This window comes from Stegodyphus dumicola, chromosome 4 (assembly GCF_044657685.1).
Source record: "Stegodyphus dumicola isolate Sdum_Otavi_A_Nest chromosome 4, ASM4465768v1".
NCBI lineage: Eukaryota > Metazoa > Arthropoda > Arachnida > Araneae > Eresidae > Stegodyphus > Stegodyphus dumicola.
The window spans coordinates 56,645,703-56,673,553 of NC_140771.1; the positions used below are offsets into that span (position 1 = coordinate 56,645,703).

The 27,851-nt window shown below is 33.9% G+C and overlaps 1 protein-coding gene across 2 annotated transcripts in view; it reads left to right on the forward strand.

The window, feature by feature from the left end:
• Positions 1-640: 640 nt before the first annotated feature.
• The window catches only part of LOC118186724 (cellular tumor antigen p53-like), a 128,309-nt gene continuing 101,098 nt past the window's right edge, over positions 641-27,851 (forward strand). For both annotated transcript variants that reach the window (XM_085814925.1, XM_085814926.1), the window contains exon 1: positions 641-857. The gene's annotated coding sequence lies outside the window, so the exon portion shown is untranslated. The remainder of the gene's footprint in view (positions 858-27,851) is intronic.

A 27,851-nucleotide genomic window follows, 5' to 3' on the forward strand; every position in this document is an offset into this window, starting at 1 on the left:
GAAAAAATTTCTACAAAAATTTTACATGCACACAGTACAAAACTATAATGTACTGTACTTTTACTAACAGATTTAGACAAACAAAGTAGATCGCTCTCGATCATTATTCGTTAAATGGTGTTTGACACGAAGGCCTTTACCACTACATGTTTACGCATGTTCCCTTAAGGACCTGTAAAAGTTCGTTAAATTGCATAAAATGGAAAATTCCCCAGCTGAACCGGATCAGCTGATCAATAAAAGGAAGAGTTGAAGTTAATTATCTTCGTAACGGTGACAGCTATTACTAAAATAAAATTTCTTCTCTTGATTCAGAATTCAAAATAATACGGGTAAAAAAAATGTATCAATGAAAAAATACGCAAATTTAATTCCAAATGAGAGAATATTAAAATAATTCTTTTTTGTTGTTTTCTGTGAACAGTTAATGTGCAGGAGCTTCAGATATTATTTTCTAATGCATTAATAGTTTAATTTTACATAGTGTATATCATCATATGATTTGTAATATCTAAATATTTCGGTTCGAAATTTTTTCAAAATAAAAAAAAAAGAAAGAAAAAAAAAAAATACACATACAGTTAGTATGCGAACCGAAAGTTGTGAACTTCAAAGAAGAACCGAAAGTTTTTTGGGCATGCGTAATACTACTTCAACCTGTCGTCCCGATTCGTGTCTGGACTTGTTTCGTTGGGGATTGTACTTTCTTACGTGTGGTGGTTGGATGTGTATGCAATTAGGTGCGAGTTAACTAATTTAATCCTTAACGAAGGGTTGAATGATTGTGATAAAGGTTACCAAGAAGTTGTATTTAATCATTTTTTTCTTTACACCAGTTTTTTATTTACTTTTCAAAAGTAAGTATCCATTTTATTGAAGGTAGCATAAGTATATTAAATTCTAGTTTGCACTCTTTTTCGAAGTAATTAATTAATTTCGAAGTAAACTGCAATTTTCTGGTTAATTTTATGAAATAGCTATTCAAAAGTGCAGAGCTCACAGTATTTTCTGATGCGCAACGTGACGAAAGAAATAAGTTACTAATATGTTTGACAATTACTTGACGTAAGGTTGCATCATCCTCTTCTAGAAAAGTGATATCACCAGGACATTTTTCCAGATTTTCTGTAATTTAGCAGTAGGTTTTATAGTAATTGGATTAGTTTTTTACAGAACATATGTTTTATTATTTTGCAATGCAATTTTTTTTTTCGTTCTTAGAATTCTTAGTATATAAATTTGGCACTTAAAAATTTTTTAAGTCTTTATTTTATAAATATGTTGTAAAATTATTTTCAGGTATGTTATAAAGTCCCCTTTCTTATTTTAGTAGTATTTGTCGCTATTCATTTGTAGTGTTATTACTAATATCAGGGATTTAGTATGAGCTGAATCGAATTTTTTGGTACAGCCAATGGGTCGTTTTAATTACATTATATATTTTTAGAAAATTTATGCCTGCTAATATTATCATTTATTAAGCAGCAAACCAAATTTGTGCATTCCATCACCGAAATAGCTATTAATTAACTTTCAATTTTTAATAGTTTATCTAGAAATAAGAATCTTTTAAGTAAATTCTCCACGCTATTGAACATTTAGTAAATAAATATTAAGTGGCTGACCACTTTTAGGGTTTTTTTATCAAATTTCATTTTTAGTATTTGAGATGACATAGTAAATAAGGAAAAATTAGTGATAGCCTAGTTTTTGCTAAATATATGTGTCTATAGGTACATACATATATATGTTACATTTTTAAATAACTGACAATTATTATGTGAATAAATGCATAGTTAATTGGATCAATAAATTATTGTGAAATAGTTGATTCTTGTTAGAGAGGGGAAGATGATTTGTTCCCATAGGTTGTTAGAATATTTGATACTTTTTCATGAGCGCTTTGTCAAAGAATTTTAATTGATATTTATGTTCTTTTGTTTTGATGCTAGTGCTAAGCAGTGGTTACTTAGCCTGCCAAACACACTAACTGGAAAAATATTTTGTCACCTTCCTGAAGTGGTGTTGCTATTTTTATAGTTAGTATATATATATAACAATAATTGATTTTGTCTATCTCGCAGAATAAAAATGATATATTTTTATTATGAATATAGTTTTTGAATTATTTCTTTTATAAATTTCATATATGACTAATAAAGAAAGGTAAGTGTAATAATAAAATTATTGGTACTTTTCTGTTTTGCTGGCGCAGGCGATAAAGTCGCCAATAATAGTACAACTGATGCCAAACGGAATATCCTCCCTGGTAACCTTTTACACCTCATTTTCAAAACAAGTCGCAGACATTTCTTATCAGATTGATTGGTTCTTTCAATACTGGCATACAATTACATAGAATTTTTACCAGATGGTACAATTTTATACCCTAAGGCCATTCACGGTAATTAAGTCAATTAGAATGCAATCGCACTGCTCACTCGAAGGCGAAAATATAGAAAAGGCAAAGTCAAGGGTTCTTCAAAGAGAAGGCAACTTCATCAGTTCTAATGAGAATACACTGACGAAGTAAAGCACTGCGGTTTTACGTAATTTCTAAGTAAGCTATTCGTACAAATTGAAATAATTCTTACATTTAAACTTGCATTCCAAATTAAGCTTTAACTTGAAATTAATGTAGATAATTACTGAGACAATTAGATTTTTGTAGCATAGTTTATGTGAGATGATATTACTTGGGGTCACGTAATATGAACTGGCGAATCAGGTTGTTAAACCATGAAAGCATAATAAATTCTTAAATTAATGTCTTTTTACAAATTTATTGTCTTTATTTATTGGCTTTTTACAAAATTTTAAACGATATTAAAATGTTTATGCCTTTAAAATAAAAAGTTCTTAGAACTAACATTTGTTAACATTTCTTATGTATATAATCTATGTTGTTGCCAATAAAGACTGCTTGGCGAGATTTGCGCCAGCGAAACGGAAAAGTACCAAATTATTTAATGAAAATGTGTGTATAATAAAATAATAATTTTAGAAGTACAGTTATATTTTTCTTATATTTAAAGAATAATTAGAAATTAAAAAAACCTGAATAGGTTTTTCATCCTAGAACAATATTCACAGCTAAAGGGAATATTTATTTCAAATTTTGTGCTCAAGTTATTCGATGGAGTAAATGCAATACTTCATCTTAAATAACTGTTTTCTTGACACTTTTCTAGTATACATCTACCAGTCCATTTTTCTAGAATTTTAATTGTAAAGTCCAATCCAGGCATTTTGGCTCTTATTTTAATTGTTAATTTCTAGTCAGAAGAATAGTTAATAGATTGAGAAAAGAGGCACATAGGGGCACACATGCAGTCTTGGCAGGTGACAGGTATTAGATCATCATCTGCCATGCTTGAACCAAAAAATGACAAAAGCGTAATGGAAAGTATAATTGTCTTTATGGAGTAAATATACAAGGTGATTCTAAATTACTTTTACAAATTAAGAGGGGTGATATCACTCAATCAGATGAGCAATGATTACCATAGAACATAAGGTCACATTCTACTTTGAGAGGCAGGAAAAAAGAATATTAGAATTCCAATCTGAACTTGAAACAGTGTTGGGAGAACAAATGAATGAGACCAAATGTTGCACAATCCATTAAGTGACAAACTCTCAGAGAGTGCACAAAATGAGTAAAACCGAAAACTTGGTGTTCGAGTGCTAATTAGAGCTGAGACTTTGATGGCTGACACTCAAATGGGTATCTTTGGTTGGCAAGGTCATAAATAATTGCAACAAGTTAATTATCCAAAATATTTGGGGGAAAAACTACTTTGATATCAAGTAGCAATGTAGCAGTTGTTTTTCTCTTAGGCATCGTCTATCCTGTCTTCTTGGACTTACACTGCTTCTACTTGAAGCGCCCTTTTATGGGACACAAAGTCCTGACAACTAGAACACAGCATGAACTTTTCATGCCAATCTCGGCATGCAGCAGGCGTTGGAGTTAGTTGATAATATTCAACCCTTGATTACATAATTAACTTGTTGCAGTGGTTTGCCAGGTTAAGACCTCGCAAACCAAAGATGGGCATTTGAGTGTTTGTCATCAAAGTCTGAGCTCGAATTAACATGCGAATGGTAAGTTTTCTTTTTTATTTGTTTTGTGCACTCTCTGCGAGTTTGTCACTAAACTCATTGTGCAACATTTGGTCTCGTTCATTCTCTCTCCCAACACTATTGTAAGTTCAGATTGGAATTCTAATATTCATTTTTCCTGCCTGTCAGAGGGGAATGTGACCCTATGTTCTATTGTAATTATTGCTCATCTGGATGACTACTATCACCCCTCTTAATTTGTAAAAGTAATTTAGAATCACCCTGTATAATTGTTTATAATGCGGGCATTAGACTGGCGCAGTTTTCTGTGGCTCCTAAGTTCTGCCCAGTGCATTCTCTAAATTCTATAATTTTGTTACCCTTAAATTCTTCCCTTCGGTATAATCACACTAGTTGCACAGAGCTTGATTTTGCAGATTGTGATGAAATAATGCAACAAGTTTTTTTTTTCTTTCCTCATACTACTTGGCATAGCCGTTTAATTGAATTTTTTTTAAATATATGACTTTATTTTTTGCTTTATATTACAGGAAAATTAATTTTTGAACTAGCTTGTTGATTATAACTTTTAGTTTCAAGTTGTTTTAGGCATTAAACTGGAATCAGCAAAGATTAACATGCGTTTTTTAAATTTTAGAATTTTTATAGGTACTTGCGGAAAATTCCATTGACCACAAAAGTTGTGTTTGGCAGTGTGACCAAACAATTCAGTTCATTACCGATAACGGATAAGCAGGATATGACAACTTAAGAACTTACCTTTGGTTTTATGTACACCTGATCTTCAGTAAACAAAGTTTTGTAAGAAAGTTATAAAATAATTTGGTTTTTCTCTTTCATTAAAAAAAAAAAAAAAAAAAAAAAAAATTGGACCTGTACTTTATTGAATAGAAAGCAGTAAAGTAGTTTTAAAGCTGCAGGACTGGATACACTGATATGTGTACTAAAAAAAAGCAGTATATTTACTAAAAACACTTTTGAATTTGTACTAACAGTGTAGAATACGGGGTTCGTACGGTCCATAACTATAAAATTCAGTTCAATAGCAATGTCGCAAAATAATTTTAAAATGAGCATATCGTTAGAATTTCCGATACAGAGTCTCTCGCGCTAGAGATAAAAATGTTTTTTTCTGTACAACGTTGGCATAGCTCACTTTGAAATCCTTGAGTTTGTTAATCAAAAATTTGTCAAAGCTTCACAAAATATGAAATCGATAATAAAGCAAATTTCAAATTTGGTCTTCCACATGCCTATATTCGTAGCAGGATTACGTCATTCAAAATTCGATAGCTACATTTATGCAAATTTTTCATTATTTAATTTCATCAAATATAATGCAGGACTCTTAACATTTGGTCGCAACAGTTTGAAAAGTGAAACAGGCATTTATAGTGATTCAACGCAAAATTGCAAAACGAAAACAATAGTCCTTCAGGGACAAAGCCCCTTTGGACTAATATAATATTTTCAAAGTTTCATTTTGACAACTTATTATACAATAGTTTGAATCTGAAAAATAAACAAGGTATAATGTTATAAAGCACAATTTACGAAACAGCTCTTAGCAAAAGCAAAATTAGCTAATTAGTAATTAATTAAAAATGTCTTTTTAATTTTTTCATAGTAAGAGTTTTTCCCATGTAACTGTCTCGGAATATTCAAAATTCTCAAAATATGCATCAGTTTTTTCTATAAAATTAATTTTACACTTTTCTCTCCCTTTTTTTTTTTTTTTTTTTTCCAAAATATTTTTGCCTTTTTGCTGTTACAGAATTGGCAAGATAATTTTCTTCAGGGTTTTAGACATTGCAGTTTGGAAAGTTTAGAAGGATTTGAAGGCAAGATTTATAGACATACGATTCTAAAAATATGTGACAGAATGAAAAATGTCTCCATGATATAAACACGTAATCGATGTATTTTGTAGAAAGTTTGCTATGAATTTCTTACTTTTTGGAGAACGTCTGGAAGATCAGTAAAAACATAATATTTGAATGTTTTACTTCTGAAACTAGAATCATTTTCTTAACGTGTTTATCTTCCTTTTATTTTCTCTACTTTTCACTAGACATGAAAAATATCAAAAATGCTTCTAATGTTACCACATGTGCAGGCGTTATAGAAAGGGTTTTTTTCATTAATAAAGAAATTGAAAGCTTACAATTTCAAAGATTCATTTAATATGCCTTAAAGCATCATATACAGAGCTGGCTGGCATTAGGCATTTTCCCACCTGATGCAATCTCTGTGGATCCTAAATTCTGCTGCCTAGTGCCTTTCTTAATTCTGCTTACAGTGCCTGCTTTAAATTCTAAAAGTTTTGCCATTTCTAGATTTTGTTGTTCGGTGTGTCACTAAATTCTAAAAATTCTGCCATACCGGCTCTGTAACCAGTCGTTACCATGCATTCTTCTGAATGTTCATATTACTAATGAAATAAAAGTAGTGGCTTTTTCTGTACATTCTAAATGCATTTAGTGTCTTTAAAATAACAGAAATCTTTAATTGAATCCAAAAATTCTAAAATGAAAAGGAAACTTGCTTAAGAAAGAAACTGAATACATAAAGGAAATTATTCTTCAAAGATACATACTGCTATTATTATGTAAATTACCAGTTTACAATTTCAGCCTTTACTATAATTTTCCATTTCTATTTTCTCACCAGAATGTAAATCACTTAAGATAGTTTTTAAACTGAGTTGTTTGAAGTATAAGACAGAGTGTGTTTCTGATCTTCACTTACTCGCTGCATTAGTTCCTGTTTAATTTGTAATTATTCGTCTCTGCATTATTGTTTTTGACATTTGAATTTGTTATGATGATAGAGTTTCTGAGCTTACATTTTTAGTTTGAATTTTACTCTTCTTGTTTAATTGTAATTGATTTTGTTAGTATAAGAACATGTCTTTATGTTCGAAGTACTTTTTAAATAAGAAGCTTATTTAAACCTTTGGCTGACTTTTTAGTTACTTTAACACGTAGCGATAATTTGCTTCACGTCTGTCTGGGGTTTTGGACTATTTAACTTTTATCAGATGAAGTAAACCCTCATATGTACATTATGGAGAGGTTGATAGGTTAGGAGATAAAGCACGCAGAAACTAATGAGAACACTGGTTTGCAGATTGGAAGCAAATTTCTTGTTAGAAAATATGATTAAAGAGAAGGAAATTGATATAACTTAGCCCAAATGTCTGCAAAGGCTTCAAATTAAAAAGGCGCATAAATATTTTGTTAGGTACTGTTGCTACACATGTTTTGTAGCTTTTAATGTGTAATTATCCTAATATTGTTTAAGATTCAATGTCATAAATTACATGTTTTTTAAATGTGACATGTTAATAGATTGTGATTTTAATAGTGCTTTTTTAACAAATATTTTTAAAAGATAAATTTAATAGTGGCCATGTAAATCTATAATGAGTAACTACCTAATTTAAATTTTTATAACTAACTGCTTATCCTTAAAAATTATCTCTGCATATTAAAGCGAATTATTGCCTTTCATTAATCCTTAGTGTGGTCACAACATAAAACACAAAAATGTAAAGCGTATTCTTCACATCTAGCGAGACTTAAAATAATGCAAAATAACTTATAACTTCTGGTGCCTGTTTGACATAAAATCTACCTAAACCTCTAAACTGACCAAGTATGTGACAAAGTGAGACAAAATAAAAAAAATATTAAAAAAAATTAACATAAAGCTGTTAGTAAAACATAAATGTCACTTATCTTTTTTCTAATATGTCCAACTATTATAAGTGTAAAATATTAAATGCTTCTTGATAAATTGCATGAAATTTATTTTATTCTCAAACTTATTAATTAATATGCTAATTTATTAATGTTTAGTAATAATGCTTGGGGATACTTTAGCATACTACTTGAGGATCTATTTTATTTTTAGGATGGTATTACAAAAGTGAAATTCAGGCATAGATAATATTTTTAATTGAATTTATTTAGTTCTCATTTGCCCATAATTTTTTCATTAATACTCCTTAAACGTACTTAATTTCCATGTTCAGAAATGTGTACGAACCCTGAGAATAGTGTGATACCATTTAGATTCATATTTAAGTGGATTTATATGGCATAGAGTTCATAAAGAAAATGACATTTTTGTTGTTATTTTATAATCTGTTAGGGATTTCTAAGAATATTAGGATTAGGATGCCAGAATGATTTGTGCTAATTTTGATAAATTTTTTTGAAAATAATCTCGAAGGTTGTGCTTGTAATTATTTAAGTTTTTATATGCCATAATCTTAATTTATATCCATTGATTACCTAATTATATAAGGAGCAGTGCTGTTATGTAACTAAAAAGCACTTTGTTCCTTCAAACTTCCACCAGAATCACTGGCGCAGTTTTGGCGGCATCTGTGGTAGAAAATGGTCAATGGGATTTTCCAAATGTTCCTTTTAAATTAATTTAATTTAAATTCCTTAAACATTTTATTACTTTTCAAAAGTAAAGTCTTTGATGTATTAGAGTGAAGTGTATTATTTTTAATTTGCACCTTTTTAACATATTTCAGTTTTTTAATCCAGTTTCGTTAAAGAATCTTAAGGTTTTAAATTGCTTTTTCCCCATTTAAGTTTGTAGGGATAATATTTTTTAATAAAGTTTTAATTCATTTTCAGAATAAAAATTCTTGGTGATATCCATTTCAGATTTCTTTTAACATATTATACTCTCTAATTTTTGTTATGTTAATATCTATATTTCATACTGTCATTGTATGTTCATCCATTATTTTTGTGTAATCTCTTTTGCAAGTCTTTTTATTTAGGATTGGGGCTCTGAACAAAAAGTATTGCTTCCAATAGTATGGTTGCCAAGTTCTTAATTCTGAAGAAAGTATTTAAAATAATTAAATATTATTAGCTGCTGTTTTCTGCAGTATTGGATGAAGATAATTTTGCACTGTCGGCAGAAGATGTCTTTGGCACTCTCTAATTTAATCTGACTCAGAAAAATAACTTGTTTAAATTAGTTGTGTATATAAATATTTGATACCTTGTTAAGCATATAAGTGGCCATCCATATTTCTTTAATACAACCTTCCTTCTGTCGTTAAAAAACAATATTTTGCTTTATTTCCGCAAACTTTCATTTCTTTGCAGGTAAAATGTAAAATATTGATAAGTTAATTATCTAGCTATGTTATTTTCCAACAGATGTTCAGTTTGCTTTTTCTAAAATATTTTGCATACGAGTAGATATTGATTTAATTGCTTGTTGATTATTTCAATTCTGAGTTAATTTTCATATTAATTGAAAGTATTTGTATAGAAGAATTTCATTAAAAGGTGCAACTATGAGTATTTGGGCTCATAATGATTTCGAAATTAAAATAAGGATTATTACTTTATGTATAGATTATTTTTGAAAAAATTTTTAGTTTATAGCCAGTAGAAACTGCTTATTGAAAGAAGAAATGCAGTCATGTACATAATGTTTTATTAATTTTTTAGCGAAATCATGTAATACTTTCTTAGCTTTGAAAATTTGTTATTGAAATAAAAACTGTTTTATTTGTTAAATATGTGTAATTAAACATGTATGTATTTGAATATATACTTAATTAGTAGTGTTTACCATACATATATACAGTTTTAGTTAATTTTTTCTGTAATAATTTGATGATGTTTAACAATTATATTTTGGCACATTTCTGCTAACGGGATGCTAGTTGCCTAATGTGCGCCAAAGTGCCAAATCTGATAGCCTCTTTATATCACATCATGAACAGTTGTGCAGTGATTGTATGTATAATGTAAAATGTCCATGATGCCAAATTTATGCAATTTTTATATTTTATTTATTTTTTAGTGAAAACAATATGCTGTATACATGGGGAGAATGAAACTGTCTTGCATGTATACATTGATCTGTTTTCATTTAAAAAACATCAGAGAGTGGCACAAATTAGACATCTTGAACAATCTTTGCATTACAGACGTTAAACGTTATATATTTTATATTCCTTATATATCAAATAGTTATTCTTCTTATGAAGCTATATTTATGATTAGGGTTGCTACTATATACAGTCAAAAGTCATTAATTCGGACACCCATAATCCGGAACTCAAAGCTACAAACTTTCTGCGCATGCGTCGTGTTCATGCATGCGCACAGGCGTTTACGAGTGCGCATAAGACCTTTACGGCTGCGAATATGTTTGTGCGCATGCGCGTTTAATGTGTGACGGACGGTATAAGCTAAGCTAAAATTATTTAATTCAGTTAATGTTGCAGATTGCGTTATTCCTTAATCTTCGAATTGGATCCGACTTATTATTTTTTGCAGACTGTTAGAGCAATTTCATAAAAGTAAGCTTGAACTTTCGATTATGTCAAATAGAATTTCTGATATATATTTACTAATATGTAATTTGTATCTACAAAGCGAAAGTATGTTTTGAAATCTGAAATCTGTTTATCAATTTCACGCAGCCGATTGGAAGTTGATCTGTCAGAACTATCCTTATCTTCAGGGCAGATGTTTTTATTTTATTTGGCTTAGAATTCCTTACTAAATGTAGTATTTCATCTCGATGTACGTCTTTGATATGATTTAAATCAAGTTCCTCGTCATTATAATTCGCTTCGGATAGTGAAGAAAGTGACCCAGAGGTTATTGAAAACGAAAACATTTCGATTAACAAATTAGTCGGTATTCTCAACACAGCAATTATAAGACTTGAACAGTGGAACTTTGTAACTAAACAAGAAATTATGTCTGTTTAATAGAATTAAAGAGAAAGTATTATCACATGAAACGAAGCAACTTGCATTGAAAGAAATGTTTAATAAAGTAAATAAATAAATATTAAGCTTTTTCTTTTTGTGAATTTTGATACTTTTTAGATCATAATTGTTCTTTATTTCATAAATTACGGTTTCATATTTTTAATTTCGTAATTTCTGCATGCCATCTTACCAGATTTAAACTGATGATCTATAATCCGGAAAAATCGATAATCCGGAATCACCGAAGTCCCGACGAGTCCGGATTAACGACTTTTGACTGTAGTTAGATTTCATGCCTAAATTTATGTTTGGTGCTAAATGGCAGCCAGTTAACAGAAATATGCCGATCTTCTCTAATGTGAGCATTATAACTCAAGTCTTTCTGAATGATCTTTTTAAATATTTAATTGTTATTTCTTAGAAAATGTAACAATTCGTAATACGCAAGAAGTTTCAAATGCAGCAAGATCAAAGTTATTCAAAATCATAAAAACAACCTTGTATTTAGCGTAAGTATATTGAAACAATCGATTTCGAGGGCAGCTAAAGGTCCCTCCTCATCAGGAGAAAGAAATACATAGAAAGAAGAAAAATAAAGAGGAAGAAGTCTCAGAAACAGGTGGTCCTTATCAGCACTGCACGTGGTTATAACCGGATTTTTAATCAGAGTTACACTGGCCACCTTTTACTGAGCCAGGCTATCTGATCAAACATGTAATACAAAGGAGAAGAAAATTTAGCGAAGTTAAAAATAGGGAGCGAGGAGCAACTGCTCCTTCACGCTCAAAATCTGAACTTCGAATAATGGAAAGCAACCACTGAACGGATTTTTATACCCTCTGGTAGTACCAAACGCGAGGAGGTAACGCCATCTATCGGCAAAAATAACTGAATTAAGATAGTAGAATTTTAAAGCCATTAGGAAGGACTGGATTGGACTTCAAATCATTAACTAAACCTGCTAAATCTTTGTGAATATGAAAAGCCTCAAGAAAATCCAATTCACCTATGGAAGAAGCCTTTTGGATAATTTTTGCAGACCCAAAGTCAAAATTATGGTTAAATGTCCAACTATGATACGCTATTGAAGACTTGTTAATTTCGCCTTTTCTGACATAAGATTCATGTTCCTTGATACCAAACTTCAACGTTCTTTTTGTTTAGCCAATATATCTTCAACCACACTGACACCATATACCATAAATTCCCCAAGAATTCAAGACAGAAACGCAATCTTTTAGAATCGAAGGGTGAATTTTATTAATAGGAGAGAAACTGACTTGAAAATTGAATTTCTGGAGAATCTGTGCAATTTTATAGCTAACAGAAGGATAAAATGGAAGCATGACAAGGTCATTAATATTATTTCTAACAGTGGAATGTCTCTTTGATGGGAATATGAAAATTTTTTAACGGCTTTATCAATAATCACAGGAGAAAATCCACGGTCAATCGCAGCTGCTCTCAAATAATTAAGTTCATTGGTAAGCAAAGATTCAGAGGAACAAACTTTAAGCGCACGGAATACATAATAGTAAAAAGAAGCCATTTTTTGCTTAACAGGGTGGCATGACTTTGCATGAAGTGGTAAACAAACTGCAAAGGGTTTACGGTACACAGTAGTGCTAAAACCAGTTTCATTGCGGATTATAAGAATATCAAGGAAGGGGAGGGAATTGTTGGATTCAATTTCAAGAGTGAATTGGATGGCTGGATCAATTGAATTCATAATAGATAGAATCTCGGATAGATCCTCTTTATAACCGTCAAAAAGTGCGAAAACGTCATCAACATACCGAATCCAAACACGAAAAGATAGTTTATCAAATAATTTCATCTCAAAATAGTGCATATAAATGTCAGCAAGTACCGGACTGAGAGGATTACCCATAGCCTATCCTTCAACTTGACGAAAATATGCATTTTGGAAAACAAAGTGGGTTTGACTCGGAGAGACCTTAGTAAACGAAACCAACTCATTAATTTTAGAATGTGTGAAGTGAAATTCCCGAAGCCTAGTTTCAAGGCAATTTAGTGCTCCTTCGACCGGAACATTAGTAAACAGTGATTTGACATCAAATGAAACCATAATGGAACGAAGTGGAGAAATATTTTAAAGTTTATCAATGACTTCAACAGAATTTTTTACAGTGTGAATATTGTTAGCAAGTAGAAGAGAAAATCTGGAAACTAAATATTTGGCCAAAGGATATGAAGCAGTACCTATGTTGGAATTGATTGGTCGAAAAGGAATACTGGTTTTGTGGATTTTTGGAAGAGCATAAAGCCTAGCGCAATTAGTAACAGGTGGAATGTGTGATTTCTTCAAATGAGTTGGCAGAATATGAGAAAATTTGATAGCACTTTTAACTTTCGTGAGGTCCAAAGTTGAAGGATCTTTAGGGATCGAGCAGTATGGGCCTTCATTTATCAGTTTAGAGACTCCAGTAATATGTTTGTCCACCCTTATCAGCTTTAGAGATAACATAGTTTCCAACATAGGTACTGCTTCATATCCTTTGGCCAAATATTTAGTTTCCAGATTTTCTTCTCTACTTGCTAACAATATTCACACTGTAAAAAATTCTGTTGAAGTCATTGATAAACTTAAAAATATTTCTCCATTTCGTTCCATTATGGTTTCATTTGATGTCAAATCACATTTACTAATGTTCCGGTCGAAAGAGCACTAAATTGTCTTGAAACTAGGCTTTGGGAATTTCACTTCACGCATACTGAAATTAATGAGTTGGTTTCGCTTACTAAAGTCTCTCTAAGTCAAACTCACATTGTTTTCCAAAATGCATATTTTCGTCCAGTTGAAGGATTGGCTATGGGTAATCCTCTCAGTCCAGTACTTGCTGACATTTATATGCACTATTTTGAGATGAAATTATTTGATAAACTATCTTTTCGTGTTTGGATTGGGTATGTTGACGACGCTTTCGCACTTTTTGACGGTTATAAAGAGGATTTATCCGAGATTCTATCTATTATGAATTCAATTGATCCAGCCATCCAATTCACTCTTGAAATTGAATCCAACAATTCCCTCCCCTTCCTTGATATTCTTATAATCCACAATGAAACTGATTTTAGCACTACTGTGTACAGTAAACCCTTTGCAGTTTGTTTACCACCTCATGCAAAGTCATGCCACCCTGTTAAGCAAAAAATGGCTTCTTTTTACTATTATGTATTCCGTGCGCTTAAAGTTTGTTCCTCTGAATCTTTGCTTACCAATGAACTTAATTATTTGAGAGCAGCTGCGATTGACCGTGGATTTTCTCCTGTGATTATTGATAAAGCCGTTAAAAAATTTTCATATTCCCATCAAAGAGACATTCCACTGTTAGAAATAATATTAATGACCTTGTCATGCTTCCATTTTATCCTTCTGTTAGCTATAAAATTGCACGGATTCTCCAGAAATTCAATTTTCAAGTCAGTTTCTCTCCTATTAATAAAATTCACCCTTCGATTCTAAAAGATTGCATTTCTGTCTTGAATTCTTGGGGAATTTATAGTATATCGTGTCAATGTGGTTTAAGATATATTGGCCAAACAAAAAGAGTGTTGAAGTTTGGTATCAAGGAACATGAATCTTATGTCAGAAAAGGCGAAATTAACAAGTCTTCAATAGCATATCATAGTTGGACATTTAACCATAATTTTGACTTTGGGTCTGCAAAAATTATCCAAAAGGCTTCTTCCATAGGTGAATTGGATTTTCTTGAGGCTTTTCATATGCACAAAGATTTAGCAGGTTTAGTTAATGATTTGAAGTCCAATCCAGTCCTTCCTAATGCCTTTAAAATTCTACTATCTTAATTCAGTTATTTTTGCCGATAGATGGCGTTACCTCCTCGCGTTTGGTACTACCAGTGGGTATAAAAATCCGTTCAGTGGTTGCTTTCCATTATTCGAAGTTCAGATTTTGAGCGTGAAGGAGCAGTTGCCCCTCGCTCCCTATTTTTAACTTCGCTAAATTTTCTTCTCCTTTGTATTACATGTTTGATCAGATAGCCTGGCTCAGTAAAAGTAGGCGGCTAGTGTAACTCTAATTAAAAATCTGGTTATAACCATTTGGTGGTCGTGTGTGCTTAATGCATGATATAACTAAAGGAAATAAGAGTAGACAATCTCCTATAACAAAAGAATATATTAAATACTAAATTACAATTTAAATTACATTGCAGAGATCAACACAGAGCTCGGAACACAGTTCGTGCTAGCGTCGCGTACCTTGTCCGACGAGAAGTCTGAGTGAGTAAAGATGTCGCTTTGCTGCTCCGATTAAGAACTGGATTTTACACGTGGCGCCATCTCATGAATAGAAGTTGAAGTATCTGTCGGAACGCCACAGTACTCCCCCCCAAGTACCATCAGTACGTTATAAGTACTTTGGGTTAAATTTAACCTTTCTTCCAGATCTGGTAGTTTTAGGTTGCTCTTTTACGGGCTGTAAGCTTTCTTCCGGGAGTGATGTTGATGAGTTAGTTGTTGGATCTTGCATTAGAAATGCTGGTTTGAGACGATCGATTCCAATCACTGATTGTTTGCCATTGCAGATGATGGTGAAATGTTTCGGTGTTCGTTTGACAACTTTGAATGGACCATCATATGAAGGTGTTAAAGTTGGCTTAATTGCATCGTTGCGCACGAATACGTGCGAAGATGTCTCAAGCGCAGGATGTACAAAATAGCTTGGCTGGTTATGTGAAGATGCTGGGGTTGGCGAGATCTTGCTCATGGTCTCACGTAAACGTTGAAGGAATGTTGGAGGGTCGATTACTGGAGTAGATTCCGGGTGAAAGAATTCACCTGGCAGACGGAGGGTTGCACCATATAACATTTCAGCACAAGTGCTACCAATGTCTTCTTTGAATGCTGCGCGAAGACCAAGCAAGACTAGGGGTAAGGCTTCTGTCCAGTGTGTGCTACTGTGGCACTTCAGACCTTGTTTGAGAGATCGGTGAAAGCGTTCACCATCCCATTTCCAGATGGATGGTATGGTGTTGTGCGAATATGGCGAATGCCAAGAAGAGAGGTGAGGGATGCGAACAAGTGACATTGAAATTGTCGGCCTTGGTCAGTAGTGATGGTGGTAGGCATGCCAAATCTTGAAAGCCACTGGGAGATGAATGCTCGAGCTACAGTTTCAGCGGATATATTTTCAATAGGAATGGCTTCAGGCCATCTTGTGTACCGATCAATGCAAGTGAGGAGGTAAGTGTAACCATTTGAAGGAGGCAATGGGCCAACCAAGTCTAAGTGCACATGATCAAAGCGTCTTGCTGGAAGGTTAAATTGTTGAATGGGGCTGTGAGTGTGACGGGATACTTTACACCGTTGACATCTAATATATGAACGAGTCCATTCTGTGATGTCTTGATTCATTGCTGGCCAGACAAATCTGTCTGCGATCAGCTTTTTGGTGGCACGGATTCCAGGATGTGCCAAATTGTGCAAGGCATTAAACACTTCACGTCTAAAATTGACAGGAATATAGGGACGTATTCTATTGTTCTCTATGTCACAGTAAATTTTAAGCGTTGGATCAATGTGCAGCGGTTGTAACTGAAGGGAGGTTTGTGGATTTGAGATTAGGTTCTTGAGTTCCTCATCATGCAATTGAGCTTTTGCAATTTCAGAGAAATCTGGGGTAGTGAGGTTGATATTGTTTACCCGAGACAAGGCATCAGTGACACAATTATCAGTACCAGAGACATATCTGATATCTGTACTAAACTGGGCGATGAAATCCAGATGTCGAAGCTGACGAGGAGAACATGAGTCAGAGTTTTTTCTAAAAGCGAAGGTTAATGGTCGATGATCGGTGAAAATTATGAAGTCGTGTCCTTCCAAGTTGTGCCGGAAGTATTTAACAGCACAGTACACTGCAAGTAGCTCTCTGTCATATGTGCTGTATTTCCTTTCTGCAGTAATAAGTTTTCTGGAAAAGAATGCCATTGGGGAAAGTCCTTTAGTGGTATGGGCTTGAAGCACTGCTCCTATGGCCGTGTCAGATGCATCTACCATTATAGAGAGCTGATCACTAGGTGAGTGATAAGAAAGTGTGGCTGCATTTGCCAGATCGTGTTTGCATTGCACGAATGCTGCAGATGCAGATTCATTCCAAGGGACAGCTCGTTGATCATTTTTTTTTTTTTTGCTATTCTTCAGAAACTCATGTAGGCAGGCTTGTGTTTTTGCGGCATTTGGCAGAAAGCGTCGGTAGAAATTTAACATTGCTAGAAAACGCTTCAGTTCAGAGATGGTTTTGGGCTGGGGTAGGTCGTTAATTGCTTTGACTCTTTCCGGTAAAGGTTTAACTCCGTTCTGGGTGATAAGACATCCAAGAAAGGAAACTGAGGGTTGACCAAGTACACATTTGGATGGATTTAGTTTCAATCCATGATCTTTAAGGCGAGTGAAAATCTGACGCAGATGTTTAAAATGTTCTTCCGCATCTGTAGATGCAACCAGGATATCGTCAAAATATGGGATGCAGAAATCGAGACCAGACAGTACTTGGTGTATGAAATGCTGAAATGTTTGGCCAGCATTGCGAAGGCCAAATGGCATATATAAGTACTCAAAGAGACCAAATGGTGTAGTCACTGCGGTCTTAGGCACATCTTCAGCATGCACTGGGATCTGATGATATGCTCTCGCAAGATCGAGGGTAGAAAATATGTTTGTTCCATGAAAAAGATGGGTACAGTCTTGGATATGTGGGACTGGATATCTGTCAGGGACTGTGACGGCATTAAGTCGACAATAATCTCCACACGGCCGCCAGTCACCATTAGACTTTAACCATGTGAAGTGGACTGGCACATGGACTTTTAGATGGGCGAATGATTCCCTGTGCTAGCATGAATTCAAATTCTTTGCGAGCAGATTTTAGCATCTCTGGAGAAAGACGACGAGGCTTGGAAAATACAGGTGGTCCATGTGTTTCAATGTGATGATACACTTCTGGCTGATGAGTATGCTGCCCTGATTTGGATGGGTTTAAAATGTCAGGGAATTCTGCTAATAACCGATGAAACCGTGTGCTGCCCGATAAAACACTTATGTTGGTAGGTACGTTTGATATGTGAGAAGCTTGGCCCTGTGATGTCAGCTGAGTTGTAGCATCAATTAAGCAATTATTCTTGACATCCACTAGAAGGTGGAAATGTGTCAAGAAGTCGACACCAATAATTGCTTGAGTTACATCCGCAATAATAAAAGGCCAGTTGAAAGTCCGGCGCAAGTTTAAATCAAGTGTCAATAGTTTGGTGCCGTAGGTTGCAATTTGGGTACCATTGGCTGCATACAGTACAAGTTTATTAAGTTGGTGAGCATTTGTTTTAATTCTCGGGAGCACTGATATGTCAGCTCCAGTATCTACTAGAAAACATAACTGAGTTGAACGATCAGCCAGTACTATTCTGTCGATGTGGCGGACATTCTGTTGGCCAGCAGAAGACCGCCCATTTAGTTTCCCGCTTGTACAAAAGTGCATGGAGGGGCACACTTGCGAGCTTGAGAGCCAAAATGCATATGATAAAAACATATGCCACTTGTGGGTTCTTTGTACTGCGTTCGAGTATTATGACGAGATTGACTCCTGCTTCGGGCACGAAATTTATTACGTGGGCCCTGATTTGATCGATTGTATCTCCGTGAAGCATGAAGACTTGTAGAGAGTTCAGATACTTTTTTGGTCAATTCAGCCACTTGTTGTTCGAGGGATGAACTGGAAGGTGCAGCATTAGCAGCACTGACATAAGCTGGAGTAACAAGTTCATTAATTTTGTCAGTCATTGCTGCTAAACGGGTTAGATCTTCATTGGAAGCAGCAAGAATTATTTGTATGTTATTAGGGAGACGCGAAAGCCATAGTGACTTCAACAAGTCGTCACTAAAATGGCTTCCTGCCAGATCACGCATTCGTGACAGCAAGTATGAAGGTCGCTGATCTCCAAGTTCAAGTCCTTGTAGTAAAGTACGTATTTTTGAAGATTCACTTTCTGAATAGATTTCAATGAGCCGCTGTTTCAGTTTGGAGTATTTATCACAATCAGGTGGTTTGAGAATTAAGTCATGCGCTGAATTCAGAATATCAGACTCAATTGCTGCAACTACATGGTTGAATTTTGTAGAATCCTCACTAATGTGAGCGATAGAAAATTGTGCTTCGATCTGAGCGAACCACAATGAAGGATTATTTTTCCAGAAAGGCGGTGGCTTCACCGCAACGCGTGTGATTTGTGGCTCTGGTGGAATATCGTCGGGCATACTGATAGATAATTTTCACTTTAAATAATAAACACTTAACAGCACAAATATTGTAGCATGAAGATACACTATTGATATTTTACCATGATAACAATAAATATTTTAACCATGCAGAAAAAATTTACGTAACGATACACACACAAATAAGACAGGGTCAGCAATTACACACACAAATAATATTTTACCGAAATGCATTTGAAAAGAAACCCTTATTTGAGAAAAAAAAATGATGCGTTCATTTTGTATTGCGCGCGCACAATATCACCACTTCACAATGAAAGGCACTTTCGAAGGAAAAATGAAATCACTCCTGTAGCACATGGGAAAAAAATTCGCTACTTTCGAACACTGAGGGAAGAATTTTGCCGTAGCACGTTGCAGAAAAATTACTGATGTAGCACATTTAGCGAAAATCACTATTGTATCACATTTGTCACAAAAGTTGAATGATCAAAGAATTATTGCACGACTGGCGAAGTCAGCGGAACGGAACAGATCACATTGATGATTTGCTGAAGCTCCTTGCGATGATATGCACGACTTTGAAAAAACACAAGCAATATATATCAATACTTCTAGAAATAATTGAAGGGATACGTTGTAGCATACGTCTAATGTCCATATTCGTTGTTATTTTTAGTCAGTTCTTCAGAATGCCTTGGATGCACGTGGCTTAGGGTCGCTGAAAATCCATTGTCAGTAGCGTGCTCAGTCAAAAGGTCACCACTTTTGGTGGTCGTGTGTGCTTAATGCATGATATAACTAAAGGAAATAAGAGTAGACAATCTCCTATAACAAAAGAATATATTAAATACTAAATTACAATTTAAATTACATTGCAGAGATCAACACAGAGCTCGGAACACAGTTCGTGCTAGCGTCGCATACCTTGTCCGACGAGAAGTCTGAGTGAGTAAAGATGTCGCTTTGCTGCTCCGATTAAGAACTGGATTTTACACGTGGCGCCATCTCATGAATAGAAGTTGAAGTATCTGTCGGAACGCCACAACCACGTGCAGTGCTGATAAGGACCACGTGTTTCTGAGACTTCTTCCCCTTTATTTTTCTTCTTTCTATGTATTTCTTTCTCCTGATGAGGAGGGACCTTTAGCTGCCCTCGAAATCGATTGAGTGTTTCAATATACTTACGCTAAATACAAGGTTGTTTTTACGCTTTTGATTGTCACATTAGCGTGTTTCTCTTCTAGTCTATCAAAGTTATTGTTTGTTGCAGGTTTAATATATTTGATAAATGTAATTGAGGCAGTACGTATGTTGAGTCATTTTATTGTAACGAATTCTGAATCTTGTTTCTCCTTCCTATGAACAAATTTGGCAGTGTAGTGCATCATATCTGTGAGTATCTAGAATTCAGTGTGTCTATGTTATTAGTTGTACTGAAACTCGTTTTTAATTTGTATTGGATGTAGCTTGCAAGATGTGCTAACTTTGTAGACCTTAGCCCCCTGGAGTTAGAAGATTGAGTTGTTGAATATGTAGTGTATGTCTTTCATATTCCCAGTTAATAAAAAGAAATTGGTTAAAGTAGATTGAAGGATCCCCCTTGTATTATCACAAAGTTCTTTGATTTATCACCAAGTTTTTGTTTTATATATGGTAACCTGAGTAGTTGAATGTTAAGGAAACTCTATAGGGCTTGTGATGGTGTTGGTTAGGAAGTACATTGCTTTTTTTGTAGTTTAGACAATAGGATGGCTGAATGTGGTAAGATTAATTTGAAGTTTTTGTACGATTTGGAACGAAAGGGCAAAAGAGCATTAACCCTTTGAGTACTGAATTATTTTAAGATTTTTATGCCCATGGGACGGATTTAATTTGTAGCTATATGGATTAATATGTAAAAGTAATGCATTTTATTTGGAATATACTTATATTGGTGATATAAATGTATTTTTGAAACAGCATTTTAGTTCCAAAATATAAATGTACAAATCAAACAAAATAGAAATATATTTATAGAATAAGAACCAGCTTAGTCTAAAAATTTTGTACCATGTGCTATTTTTCAAAATATATCTGTAAATGCAAAGGTACCTGGCATTGTTTGCATTGCCAAGTGGTTTCTTTTCTTATTTTATGTTTATAAGATATGCAACACCGTTTTGTAGGGTGTTTCTTTAGTTTTGTTGCCAGAATATTCTCCGAAAAATTTTCTTAATTTTTCACTTGCAAACGATGTCCGAACATATTTGAAACTGTAATATGTCAAACGTCAGGCAATTGTTTGCGATCAATGCCCACAGGCGGAGGTGCCGCAAACATCAACTCCTGCTTCTTAAATTCAGATGACAAGCCGGACTCGTCCACCGTAACTTCGCCCAAGTAAGCAGATGACAAGTTTCTCTCATCAGATGTACTCAAAGGGTTCATTGACTGGTGTGTGAATGAAGGTTTACTTAGTAGCCATTTTAAGTGTCCTGTGTGTAGAAAGAGGAAATGCATATGGTTGAAAGTCGGAGGATACCAGCACTAGAGAGGATATTTTTTACTCTTATTTTTGTGAATTTATGTGGCAATGCTGATATATGGATTCTAGTTCAGATAATTTTAGGGAGTTTTTGGATGCTGTTAAGGAATTTTGTTTGACTGAAGACAAGAGAAATTTGTAAATAAAGTGAGTGGATATGTCCTTTATATAGTGCTAAGATGATGAGGTTGATGTATTTAATTACGGCAAAGCACACAAGGGCTATCTGCCTAAGAGGAGGGATGCCTTCATAGAGGACTTTCTAAGGGAAACTGGCTCGTATACACGTCATACATGGGGAAAACCACAAAAATGCGCATGCAGTCAGCCCGTTAGCGGGATTCGAACCTTAGTGCTAAGATGAATTTCCTTTTTTATGTTATTTCATCTTTTGATTTAAAATGTAGTTTATTGAGATTATATATATTTTGCTGGTTGCTCCTTTTTCTTTTTAAGTGAATATAGATTGATGTGTACATGGATAAAGTCAAGGGAGTTGTGCAATGCCAAGTTTGTGCAATTCTTTGATTTTTTTTAAGTGAAAATAAATGGATTTGTACATGGATACTGAGTTTGTGCAATTCTTTAACCTTTTCGCGATGGTGCACCTTTGTTTAAGACGTTCGTGCGGGACGGAAGGGAATCGGAGGCAGTCATCGTACAGGACGGAGGTTTTGCATCGCTAAGCCTAATTTTATTTAAAAAATTCAGAAAAAAAAAATGTTTCGCTTTTAGCATCGCAATTTTTGGTATCATTTTAGATTATTACTCGAGCTCTTATATATATTAAAATTAGCACTTAATAACGTCTTTTTCTTTATTTTACGTTAAAATATACTTATAAAACTGTTTATCTTGTAAAATAATTTTCGGAAGCATTATTCAAATTATTTTAAAGTTTTAATTGATAAAATCCATCAATAAAGTTTAAAATTAATAAAACAACACAATAAAGACTATTTACAGCAAGAAGTAACAAAATTTAAAGTGAAGACTGAGTGTGGTAAATCTCGAAGCACGAAGAAGTAGCACTTTCTAACTCTCAGAAAAAGTATCACTTTATAACTCTTTAGAAAATAAATCATCACTCTCATCTGCATTAATAAATGGTTCATTGACTAAATGAGGGTATTCTTCCTCTGATAAATAGCGCCTTCCTCCCATAATAGACTGGAGGTGAGGCTTCCCGAAATAAAAAGAGAAGAAACGGAAATATATCTGAAGGCAATGCAAAACATAACAATACTCCACATACTAACACTAAAAGACTGTACAGAGTAAAGGAAAAATAAAATAAAAAAAGGAATTGGATATAAATCAGACCTGTGAATGTTTTCATTAGCACGCAGCAATTTAAAGAGCTCGCCTCTGTTTACGCTTTCCCCTCCCTCCCCTCACAAGAGCTGATGAGTAAAATACCAAAGTCAAGCAGAATATATCAAACTCAAGGTCAGGAACCTAAAACTGTGTTCATTTCAAAAGTAATGGACATAGGATGCCATCTAGTGGCCTTCAGAAAAACGTTCCAGCTTAAAATGCGAATACTCATCACCCACCCTCTGAATGCAATCTCTGGCGATGCGTGGATGGGATGCGCCGGCTGTAAGAGAAGTTCTTGGGGAATGCATATATGGGATGCCCGTCCTGAAAAGGTTAACTTATTATTTTGTCTTTGTGTATACACAAAGACAAAATAACAAGTTGAAGAATTGCACAAACTCTGTATCCATATACTGCCAAAAATCGCCAAAGGATACCCGTAAATATATTTTTACCAAAAAATTTTCTCCCTGTTTTGTTTTTGAAAAAAGAAATGGATCATGAAATCTGGAATTGGGGAAAATTTATGGTGTGGGATATGTAATCTGTATATGTTATGTTCAGTTCTTCCAGAAACTGAACCCACATCAATTTGTTAAAATTTTACATTAATAATTGTGTTTGTACTGTGGCCTTTTCAATTTAAATTATAATTTCTTTTTCTGAAAGTTTCTCTTCCTTGCAGTGCTCTTTAAGTTTTTCTTCTCACGTCATATTTTTTTTAAAAATTTATTATCTCTTGTATAACTTAACTGTTTCATATTTAAAATTTTATCTTGTATTTAGTTTGTTTATTTGCATTACATTTCAACTGTATTATTTATCCTGATAGTCTTAAGACCAGGATTTAAGTAGATAAAAAATTTGTAAAATAAATACAATTGAATATGGAGACAGATCAAAGTTGTTATCACATACAGCTGTTTGGGACAGTTAAATGCTTATAATTTTCTCCTTCTCATTAAAATTGACTTTTTCTTCCCCTCATTAAAAGACTTTTTCTGCCAGCACTGACAAACAGTTGCAGATTGTGTGCTTTTTATTAATCATTTATCAGTAACCAGACTTGTCATCATTGTTAAGTGAAAAACAGCTAAAATCATTCCCTTGTGCCTTGCAGCTCAGTATAAAAGAACTACCAAAATGCGGGTTGTTCCAAATCTTGAAGAGAGATACCAAAGTTTGATGAGGCATACCATTAGTATTTTGTGATGTAAACTATTTATTTAGCTACTGCATGAGTGAACTTTTAATTGCATACACAAAAGATCAAAATACATTAATTTTTATTGCATTTTAAGATTAAATATGCTAAAACTGAAGAAGAATCTTACTAAACATTTTTTCTAATCCATGCTTTTAATGCAAGTTATATGACAAAGTCAACAACAAATCTCTCAACTGAGCTTCTCAAAGTAGAAGTTGAAGTTCATTCTGAGATGTTGCCAACCAAATATATAAAATAAAAAAAAGTACAGTACCTTGTTTTTTCTTTTGCAACATAAATAACTTCAGCACTTCCCCTTGTTAAAAAAATACACTTTTAAATTAGAGTTCTAAATTAATCAAAGTTTATAGTTTATACTAGTACAATGTTTTCACGTAGCATCAAGAGTCTTGGTTTGTGATAGGGCTTGCTCAACAAATCTGCAACTTGCACTTCTGTTGAAATGTGCTGCACGTTGATTTTACCTTCCAGAACTTTCTCACATATGAAAAAATGTTTTAGACTTATGTGCTTGGTCCTGCGATGAACTCAGGGTTCTAAGCTAGTCTTATTGCAGCACTGTTGTCTACATAGATGGTTGGCACTTGTTTCAAGGAAGAAACACCAGTAATCAGTCTGTTCAGCCAAATGACCTCTTTTCCAGCTTCATTTGCTGCAACTATCTCAGCTTCTGTAGTTGATGTTGTAACCATGGCTTGGCGTTGGCTCAACCAAGATATTGTTTCACTTGCATACAAACATATTACTCCACTGGTTGATCTGCCTGTTTGAATACATTCACTAAAGTCAGCATCACTAAAACGTTCTAAAATTCCTGGTTTATAGCCTGATTTATAAACGATGCATTTTTGCTTGGAGTTTGCAATGTATCTAAATACATGCTTAACCTTGATCCAGTCTTCTTTAGAGGGATTTTCTAATTTATGTGACAAAACACTAATAGAGTATGCCAAGTCAGGTCTTGTCCTCGTCATCAAATACATCAATGCACCCACAGCTTAACGTAAGGGATATCTGTTTCATTAACTTCTTCTATGCAAACTACTTTATCTTTCAAAATGGGTGTATTAACTGGTCTGCAGTCATTCATGCCAAACCGCTGAAGGATCTTTATGGCATATGTTTTTTGCCCTGTCTTAATACTTCCATCTTCAAGACGCTGTATTTCTAGTCCTAAGAAATATGAAGCTGGCTTGCTGGTGATTTTACACTTTAACTTCAACTGGTCTATAAAGTTTTTGGAATCTTCATCAGTAGCAGTGATCAGTCCATTATCCACGTAGAGTGGTATGAGTAGCTTCTTACCATTTTCTTCTCAAATGAATAGACATGGGTCTGCTTCACTGACCTTAAACCCAAGGTCCATCAGGAATTTTCCGAAACATTTATTCCAGCATCAAGGAGCTTGTTTTAGCTCATACAAGCTTTTCTTGAGTCTGCATACTTTATTGGTACCATCATTATATCCTTCAGTTTGATTCATATAGATGGTTTCCTCTAGATCACCGTACAAGAAGGCAGTCAAAACATCAAATTGCATAAGATGCATATTCTTACTAGCTGCTTGAGTGAACACACAGTTCCTAGCTTTGTGACTGGACTGAAGGTCTGACCATAATCAATACCTTGTCTCTGATTGAAGCCATAAATCACAAGTTTTGCTTTGTACTTATCCACAGTGTGATCTGGATTTTTCTTGATTTGACCCATTTGCAAGGAAGAGAGTTTGTTTCATCTGGAAGAGTTTCTAGTGTCCAGGTGTCATTTTCAAGGAGCTAATTTCAGAATCCATGGCCTTTTTCCAGAAATCCTGTTTTCTACAATTAATGGCTTCTTTGTATGATTGTAGTTCATACACATCACATAATCTTCAAAACGGTTAGGCCTTTTTATTGCACTGCGCTTTCTTAAGTTCATAGCAGGTGATTCTTTTTCATCTTCATTTTCAGAACTTGTTTGATCTTCTGAATCTTCTTGATCTTGCTTCCCCTCATTTTCAGCTTCAGATAACTGTATTTTAGGTTCAGGCAAAGGTTTTTCTTAAAATACTACATCTTATGAGCAGATAATAGTACTGGTTTCTTTTATCCAGATGCGATATCGTTCATTTCTATCATATCCTAGTAGGTAGCCCTTTATGGCTTTCTTATCCATTTTTCTGTGTCTCTGATCTGGTATGTGAGCAAAACACGTGGATCCAACTATATGCCTATGTCTTATTCTAGGTTTTTGTGTAAAAAAGGTTAGCTTTAAATATGTTCTTGGCCCATAGATGGCGCCACTGTTTTTATATTCTATAACTGTTCACTCCAATAAAACTTTACTTGTGTTCCAAACTCCCAACAGGTATGTTGTGTATTATTTATTCTCATGCATGCAAGTAACCACTCTCTGCTATATTGAGTTTCTAATAGGTTATGGGCCCAGGCCAGATTAAGAAATGAGGATAAATAATCTAGTGTATAGTTAAGTTAGTTTGTTTATTTAATTCTATTTGTAAATTTTTTAGAATTACTTTAACCAGAATTGACCACATGGTTATGTTAGGGTTAGCCATAACACATGGTTGCAAAAGCTTAACTAGTACAAATATTTTTGACTGTTAATTATTTGGGCAAATGTTTCTTTGAGAATAAAATTAATTCAATAGAAAATTTATTTGAATTTATCTCAAATTATAATTTTTTTTGTCTCTTGTTGATTAAAGTTAAAAGAGGAAAAAATGCCAGGGGAAGAAGGTTCATTTAGTCACAAGCAATTGAGTGGAAGAGAAAATTACATGGATTGGAAATTTTCCATGAAAATGCATCTTATTAAATTAGATTTATGGGTTTATGTAGAGGGTACAAAAGAAGATCCAGTAAAGGATACCAAAGCTCTGTCATATATAGTTGAAGGGGTAAGTGAAATTATTTTCAATGATATAAGGGATTTAACAAGTGGAAAGGAAGCTTGGAAAGTATTAGCTGAAACATATGAGGATAAGGGAATCACAAGAAAGGTTTCAATAATTAAAACATTATTGAATACCCGTTATACTGATTGTAAGGATATGTCTGACTATTTACATAGGGTCATTTCATCTTATCAGCAGTTAAAATCTACTGGTGTTAAACCTGATGAAGAATTAATTGCAGGAATAATTTTAGCTAATTTACCTGATAGGTTTGAACCTCTTATAATGGCTTTGAAAAATTGTGGTGAGGCAATAACAGTTGACAATGTTAAAAATCGCTTGTTAGCTGAAGATTCAAAACCCCTAGTCAATGAAAGTAAGGAATACGCATTTGTTAATAAAAATATCGGAAGCAAAAGGTACTTTAAAGGAAAATGTTTTAAATGCGATTTGTTTGGCCACAAAAGCTCTGATTGTCAGAAGTCACCTCTCAAAAAGGATAGATATAATGAAAACAAGTTTAACAAAAAGTCTAATGTTGGATTAAAACATAAAAAGGGGGAAGAAGCTTATGTAGTGGAAATTAGTGTAGCTAATTCTAATCCACATCCCAATATTTGGTACATGGATTCTTGTGCTTCTTACCACATGACTCCGCATAAAGAATTATTAGATGATTATCAGGATGCTAGTATTCATCAAATAAAAACAGGAAGTTCAGTAATAGAAGTAGAGGGTAAGGGTAAAATAACTTTCCTCTTATCTAGAAATA